Source organism: Microtus pennsylvanicus, chromosome 1, assembly GCF_037038515.1.
Source record: "Microtus pennsylvanicus isolate mMicPen1 chromosome 1, mMicPen1.hap1, whole genome shotgun sequence".
NCBI lineage: Eukaryota > Metazoa > Chordata > Mammalia > Rodentia > Cricetidae > Microtus > Microtus pennsylvanicus.
Genome location: NC_134579.1, coordinates 71626314 through 71634876, shown reverse-complemented (window position 1 = coordinate 71634876; position 8563 = coordinate 71626314).

Here is an 8563-nt window from a genome sequence, read left to right as displayed (position 1 = left end):
GCAAGCCTCTTTATAATTGTGAATCTAAATTTAAAAAAAAAATGGCGGTCCATACATCAGATGTCTGAACATTTGAGCACTATAAATTAAAATGCTAGCACTGCCAGTATGTATTCCAGTTGGTGTCCTATCCACAGGATCATCTCGGAACGCAAGGCTCAAGGAGCTCAGATCTCTCTCTCTCTCTCTCTCTCTCTCTCTCTCTCTCTCTCTCTCTCTCTCTCTCTCTCTCTCTCTCTCTCCAGTCTGGCCACCTGTGCCTCTAGGACTTTTCAGATCTGCTGGGATAACATGGTGAGGGAGGCTAGACATAGACTAGGGTTCCTAGCTGCTGCTCTCTGAACCCAGGACAGGAATACAGCTAGCCAACTCTTTATGAAACAAGGCAGGAAGGTTTGGATGCGTCAGCTCACCACCTCAAGATCCCCAGGCAGTTCTAAGCACAATACCCTAATAGAGAGAAGAGGAAAGCATGGTAATTTTGTGGAAGTGAGACCAGTTAGACACGGTTCTGGAGACTTTAAAGACACTGCAAACCAAAGCAGAGTATCTGGACACAAGCCAGTTCCCTTCGCTCCTGAATTATTGAAGATAAGAAGGGTGCATCTATAGCATAAATTCCTACTCATTAATAGAAAAGAACTCCTGATGTGTGGTACAGCACAGATGCATCACCAAGCATCCTCTGTGTGGGAGAACCGGACACAGACCGCTACACTGCCTGATCCCACTCAGGACGCTGGGAGAATGGCCACCAAGGGAAGGACAGTGGCTCTGGTCTAGATGGGAGCATCAGGACAGGCTTCAAGCAGAGGCACCTAAGACACAGAGGAATTTGACGGGGATGACAATGCTCAAACCTGATTTTGTTGGTGTTTACCCAGCTGTATATTTGTAAAAAGTCAACATACCAAACGCTTTAAAAGGTGCATTGTATGATGCTTGGAGGATGTCTCCATGAACTTACCTTCCAAAGCATTTAGTCAGAACTTCCTCACTTCCTAGGCAAAGCCTGTGACTTTGTCCCTGACCCATCCTCTCACATCCATGAGTCCCGGGCCATTCCTGCCTATGTGTGAAAGCGGAATAGCCCATCTTAAATGTTTCTCTGGCTGTTCAGAAACCCCATAATCTTTGTAGACCTAAGAATGACTCTGAAGGCCATCTTTTTAAACAAAGAAATCAATACCTTTTGGGGAGAGCTGCGTTAATGACCGACCATGGTGTTTCTGCTACCTCTGCTCTCTGACTGAGAGAAACTTTGAACAGAAGACGAGATAGGCATTCTGACACAAGTAGACAGATTGCAGAGTCCCTGTTGCCTGGGGGACCTCATGTAGCTGAGGCAACACATACCAGGCACACCCTCCCTGACTTGTGGACCGCATCCTATTAAGCCCTATTCATCACTTTGAGGCAACTACTCCTGTGCCTCGGGCACTGTTTGAAGCACCTGACCTTTGCCTATTACCGGACTCCACTAAATTTACTTCATAGACCAAAATTGCCACTCTCCAGAGGCAAAGGCTAAGTTTAAAAGTGGGATAAATCCTCTCTATTTCCTCATTCCTCTTTACTCCCTCATGCACTGGTGGGGTGCACCTGGTGAGGGCAAGGGTGCCTTCCTGCCGTGGCTCACAATGATATGGGACTCTTCAAGCAAAGGCCTCTTCTTTCTGGGACCTGAGAACAGCGTGAGAAGGTCACAGACTAACAGTCTGATCTGAGTCTGAGGGAACACTAAGCTCTTCCATCCTGGACCTGTTCTGCCACTGTTACAGCTCCTAGGTAAGGAGAGATTTAGGAAGGTTGTATCTTTGTTCCAGTTTTTAAGAGTTCCCTTTTGAAGAGCTCCCTAGGTAGTCATTTCAAAGCGGATATCTTCTCCTACTTTTCTTGTTTACCAATTTGATATTTATTTTCATAGCTTAGGTTTTCTGAGAAGATACACCCCAAAGCCAGGCCATCCAGCCCCTTCTTTGTTGGCCAGATCTTCTGTGTTTCTTTCCATTGTGGAAGAACAGGACTAGAAACCAGAGACGTGGAGGGCACGGGGCAGGAGAAGATATAATACAACCAGCAATGCCTTAGCCTATCAGTCCAGCACAGGCCTGCTCTCCTAATTCCCTCCCAGGCCAGCATGCTAACTCCCACTTACATTCACTTACACCTTAAGGGTCCTCGACACTGAAAGCGTGGTTATGATTATAAGAAACATGAGGCTGACAGTCTTCTTGAAGTTCTCACACACGGGGAAACAGTTGGCACGGCCACTGTTTCAAAGGGCTCTTCTTGATTCTGGGGCCCGGGAAGTCTGAAGTCACCTCTACAGGCGCTTCGTCTTTCTGTGCCTCAGTCTACTAAAGTGGGAGGCGTAGCTGCATCCTCTTTTCCGATAGTCAGGCTGAGAGCCAAAGTCCTGGGTGTCAAGAGCATCACCGGTACAGTGTAAGTGTACCTGTGCAGGAGCCCTGGGACACTGAGTAGGCAGCAATGTGGGTCTCCCTCACAGCTGTGGGGGCGCCAGGCTTTTAGAAGAGTCTTCAGGAACTCATCAGTGACTCTGGTTCATAATCCCCTGACAGGCAGCTCTCCTCCTGGCTCATTTATTTATTTATTTAAGATTTCTGCCTCCTCCCCGCCACCGCCACTGCCTCCCATTTCCCTCCCCCTCCCCCGATCAAGTCCCCCTCCCTCGTCAGCCCAAAGAGCAATCAGGGTTTCCTGCCCTGTGGGAAGTCCAAGGACCACCCACCTACATCCAGATCTAGTAAGGTGAGCATCCAAACTGCCTAGGCTCCCACAAAGCCAGTATGTGCAGTAGGATCAAAAACCCATTGCCATTGTTCTTGAGTTCTCAGTAGTCCTCATTGTTCGCTATGTTCAGCAAGTCCGGTTTTTATCCCATGCTTTTTCAGACCCGGGCCAGCTGGCCTTGGTGAGTTCCCGATAGAACATCCCCATTGTCTCAGTGTGTGGGTGCACCCCTCGTGGTCCTGAGTTCCTTGCTCGTGCTCTCTCTCCATCTGCTCCTGATTTGTACCTTGAGATTTCAGTCCGGTGCTCCAATGTGGGTCTCTGTCTCAGTCTCCTTTCATCGCCTGATGAAGGTTAATATTCAGGAGGATGCCTATATGTTTTTCTTTGGGTTCACCTTCTTATTTAGCTTCTCTAGGATCACGAATTATAGGCTCAATGTCCTTTATTTATGGCTAGAAACCAAATATGAGTGAGTACATCCCATGTTCCTCTTTTTGGGTCTAGCTTACCTCACTCAGGATATTGTTTTCTATTTCTGTCCATTTGTATGCAAAATTCAAGAAGTCCTTGTTTTTTACTGCTGAGTAGTACTCTAATAGGTATATATTCCATACTTTCTTCATCCATTCTTCCACTGAAGGGCATCTAGGTTGTTTCCAGGTTCTGGCTATTACAAACAATGCTGCTATGAACATAGTTGAGCAAATATTTTTGTTGTATGTTAGGGCATCTCTTGGGTATATTCCCAAGAGTGGTACTGCTGGGTCCAGGGGTAGGTTGATCCCAAATTTCCTGAGAAACCGCTACACTGCTTTCCAAAGTGGTTGCACAAGTTTGCATTCCCACCAGCAATGGGTGAGTGTCCCCCTTTCTCCACAACCTCTCCAGCAAAGGCTATCATTGGTGTTTTTTATTTTAGCCATTCTGACAGGTGTAAGATGGTATCTTAAAGTTGTCTTGATTTGCATTTCCCTGATCGCTAAGGAAGTTGAGCATGATCTTAAGTGTCTTTTGGCCATTTGAACTTCTTCTGTTGAGAATTCTCTGTTCAGCTCAGTGCCCCCATTTTATAATTGGGTTGATTAGCCTTTTACGGTCTAGTTTCTTGAGTTCTTTATATATTTTGGAGATCAGACCTTTGTCAGTTGCGGGGTTGGTGAAGATCTTCTCCCAGTCAGTGGGTTGCCTTTTTGTCTTAGTGACAGTGTCCTTTGCTTTACAGAAGCTTCTCAGTCTCAGGAGGTCCCATTTATTCAATGATGCCCTTAGTGTCTGTGCTGCTGGGGTTATACGTAGGAAGTGGTCTCCTGTGCCCATGTGTTGTAGAGTACTTCCCACTTTCTCTATCAGGTTCAGTGTGTTCGGACTGATATTGAGGTCTTTAATCCATTTGGACTTGAGTTTTGTGCATGGTGATAGATATTGATCTATTTTCATTCTTCTACAGATTGACATCCAGTTTTGTTCCTGGCTCTTTTTTAGCTCTACTCCTGCTCATAGAAACATAGTGTGAAGATCTATCTGCCTTTCTGTACTTAGCACTGGGCACTGTAGTACCAACCTGGCCAGGGCCACCAGACTTACTGTGAGCTTGGGCAATCCAGCCAGCATGTATTAGGAAACCACCCTGGTCAGCATTACCGTCAGGACCCACCATTGTTCTGGCCGCACGGTTCACTGAGCAGGCTGACACGGCTGTTTGCTGAGCTGACCAATGGGGACAAATCCCTGCCTGCTGTGTACTCTGCTCCCAAGAGGCAAAAGCTGGCAAGGTTCCCCCAGAAAGCTAATAATTCCCCAATCACCCAACTGTGTTATGGCTGCTGCCTCACAAAGGGGATCACAGGTACTGGGAAGATGGGACTGGAGTAGAAAGAACTAAGATGAGCTGATGGGGGGGGGGTGTTCAGAGCCCAGCAGGAAAAAAAATGAGGGAGATTAACTTCCCCTTTCTGAGCAAGTAGCCACACCCACCACGTGCCCACAGCACTCCAGACTCCCCTCCATTCCCCTGGCTCCCACTGCTTACCAGGCTCCTCCCCTTTCTCCGTCTTGTCTCCTCCCCTCCATCTTTACTCCAGAAAGGATCTCATAAACTCACTGGTAGACAGCTGAGCCAAGATTAGTGAAGCCCATGGGTTCTGAATCCATTCATTCACTACCAAAGGACTCCTCCTATGATGATCCTTCAGGGACCTCGTGTTTGGAAGGTTTTTGGTTTTCAGGTAGCTGCCTTTGTTCAGTATGTACCCCTTTAAGTTATAGAAAGAGCCAAGGTTCTTCTCACTGCTTGTGTCTTGTTGAATATGAGGAGAAAGTATGGCTTTGAAAACCTCTAACCTGTGTGAACCTAGAGACAACCTTATTAACGTTGGAAACTTCGGGGAGGCAGAACCAGGGAAGAGGGTAATCGGACAGCCAAGAGAAGGCCAGGCTGCTGGGATAACGATGTGTGGCTTTTTTTTTCAAGGCTATGGAATGGCTTAGATGATTCTGATGTATTTCTATGAAGCATCTGCCAACATTACAGCTACTGACTGTGGAGGTGGCTCGTTGTGTAAAGTGAGGCTGTGCAGGCATGGGGACCAGAGTCTGGACTTCCAGAACCCATGTAAAAGCCAGGTGGTATGGGCAGCCTACCTATGATCTCAGCATTCAAGGGGCAGGCACAGGGAGTCTCTGGGGCAAGCTGACTGGGTAGAGAAATGACGAGCAAAAGAGCCTGTTTCAGTATCTATAAGGTGGGGAGGGAATGGAGGCGGATACTTGACCTCAACCTAGAGCCTCCATAAGCATGCACATACATGTATACATGCACCCCCATGTATGAATACACATCTGTACATGCCCCCACACCGTGTACATGTCATATGCACATTTCTGAAAGAATTATGGGACAAAGTAAAACAGAATCAAGCTGCCTAACTATGTAGAAGACTAAAAGAAATCCAAACCACTTGGAACCAGGTAGTTACTACTAGAAAACAGCGGGAACCTGGTAGCCACCGCGGTCCAGTGGATCCTCACCATGTCCGTCTCCATTTGCGAATCCTAACCGTAGTCACTTTGTAATCAGCGGCCACTAATTGCTGTCTCTCTCTGCTTTGCGATTGTGGTTCAAGAGGTGAGTTTTCAACTTCCTTACCACCAGGGACCCTAACCCTCTGGAACCATAAGCCCCAACAAACCCTTCCTTTTATAAATTGTCTTGATCGTGGTGTCTTATCACAGCAACAGAAAAAGTCACTAAGACACTTAGTCAAAACAAAACACAGCTGGGTGATGGTGGCACACACCTTTAATCCCAGCACTTGGGAGGCAGAGGCAAGCAGATCTCTGTGAGTTCGAGACCAACCTGGTCTACAAGAGCTAGGCCCAGGACAGGCTCCGAAGCTACAGAGAAACCCTGTCTAAAAAAAATAAAAAGCAACAACAACAACAACAAACCATATACAACCCCTCCCATCGCACACACCAAAGTCAAATGAAACAAGCAAAATACAGAACATAGGCATGCAAATGTAGCTTGCATGGGTCAGAGCACAGGGAAGACATGAGGAGGGGACAAACTGCATTTGGCACACACCAAGAGAGGAGTGGGAGAAAAGGAGCTGCTGAGCGTGAAAACGATAGTGTGAAGGGAAACAGGGGTGTCTCTGAGTCTGTGGATGGCTCAGAGCTAAGACTGAATGCTGGAAGCTGGAGGGGGACATGCTGAGTCTGTGTGAGGGAGATTTTGTGGTATTCAGAGCTCTCTGACAGCCAGGACGGGAAGCTAGTGGTCCATGGGTCCATCCACTGGGGACACAAGTTTACTATGCTTTCTTAAAACAGTGGATTTAAATGTTCCTTGTGGGACCTGCGCCCAGTTCCGAAGCCTGCAGCATCCCGTGGGCTTTAATCCCAGCACAGTTTGTGTGGTTTGCCTCCCTCTACACTAGAAGGATGGGTACAGCAGATGCAGGTAAGGCTGAAGTCACGGTTTCAGACAAGCGATGATTTCTAGCGTGTCCCACACAGAACGCAGGTCACATTTATGTTGATATTCCAGCATCTGGTGTTTACTAATACGGCTCTGTGTTTCATCTGGCAGCTTCATCCCGGGGGCTTGGACATTGCATGCTGAGCAAGTGGACGCCATATCTGGGAAGTACTCAGTCTTGTCTCCAAGGAATGCATGGGATAGAAGAAAGGCTAATGTGGTTTTAATGTACCTTGCCCTTTGCTTTCCTGAGACACCGTTTCAGAGAACGTGATTGAGAGTAGAGGGAGTAAAGGCGGGCAGTAACTGTGGTGTTTGGAGTGTGCCGGCTAGATGGGATGCCAGGCCTCAGCTCTAACAGCAGAGTCAGTGATCTTCTCGCCTGAAAGGTCTGGAATCTATGAAGAGAGGACAGATTGCTTCTGACCTTTAGCATCCAGTGCAGGAGAAACTGCTTTTAAGCAGAGTTAAGAAGCATGCGTGTGTAGAGTGAGGACAGCCTTTCTGAACCAGGGCAGCCGCTGACAGGCCTGTTGGTTGAGGGGCATTGTTTTATGTCTCAGCAGCCATTGTTTGTGTCTCTCAGACTCTGTGTAGCTGTCCTGACACTGCTCGCCTGTGTTGCTGCAAGAATCGCCCTTCTGGTGGCTTTGAACATTCTGTGATGAACACCTAAGGAGCAAAACAGTAGCTGCTATGAGAGAAGAGGCCGTCGCTAACTCACTGTGAACACTGCCTCAGTTTCCCCAGTGGAACATGACTGTAAGATCTCTGAGGTAATGTCAAGAAATTGCACTTTTCAAAGCCGTGTCAGTGACCTTGGGTATCGGCCACCTTTTTCAGTGTCCTCTCTGGCCCCTGAAAAGTTCTAATATGTTCAATGGAGAACACTGGGTTTGGGGCTTTTGTGTTGGAGGTGAGGCAAGTTAGCTTCTTGAAAGGGTCCAGAATTGGCAGCGCAGTCGGCCCTCTGAAGCCCAGTGTGCAGCTTCCCACCCTTTCTCCTCGGTGTGTGTCTCCCTGACTCTCTCCAACCATTCTCAAAGTCCTCAATGACAAAATGAAAGAAAAGGGAACATAACAAAATAAATTCTAGGTTTGCAGTATGCATTGGAATTTAGCGTTCTCATGCATCGTCGTGGGTGAAAGACTATACAAGACATGAGCTTTGCTGTTGAAGGGATTACTTTTATCCTTTATTAATTATAAAACTTGAGTGCAAATACATATAAGAACCTGAGACAGTTACCATGGTAGTGATACACCCACCACACTGCCTTCTGGCTCCCAGAAAGGACCGGGCAACATTCTGGCCCTGCCTATCCAACTAGGGGTTACTCTTTCCCTCATCCTGGGCCCTCCAAGGCCTTGACTCATCCCAGCCAGCTGAATGTGAACTCGGCCCATTGAACCTAATGCCCAATTCAACTGGATAACGAACCACGACAGTGACGGAATTCCTGAAGCATGCCATCTCTTTTAAGGACAGCTGCTTTCAGCATTTCCCCAAGCTCTCAGATGCCTTCCGATGCTCTTAGTGATTCCATGTCCTCATCAGGGTGAACTACATGAAGCCTTAGGGGTTACTCAGAGCGTAAAGACTCCACTTAACTCCCTTTCAAATACGGCCACAGAGTAGGGACAAAGTGCCACGTGTCCTTTCCACTGCAAGCTCGGCACATCTGGATCCCAAGTGAGGGACACGGGACCACAGGTAGCTTGGCTACGTTGTGTTCTTGCTCTCAATAGGGCTCTTGTCTCCCAAGAGCCCTCACAGTGGAGCCCCACTTCTCCAACCTTTTACATCTTTCGGGGTCCTGT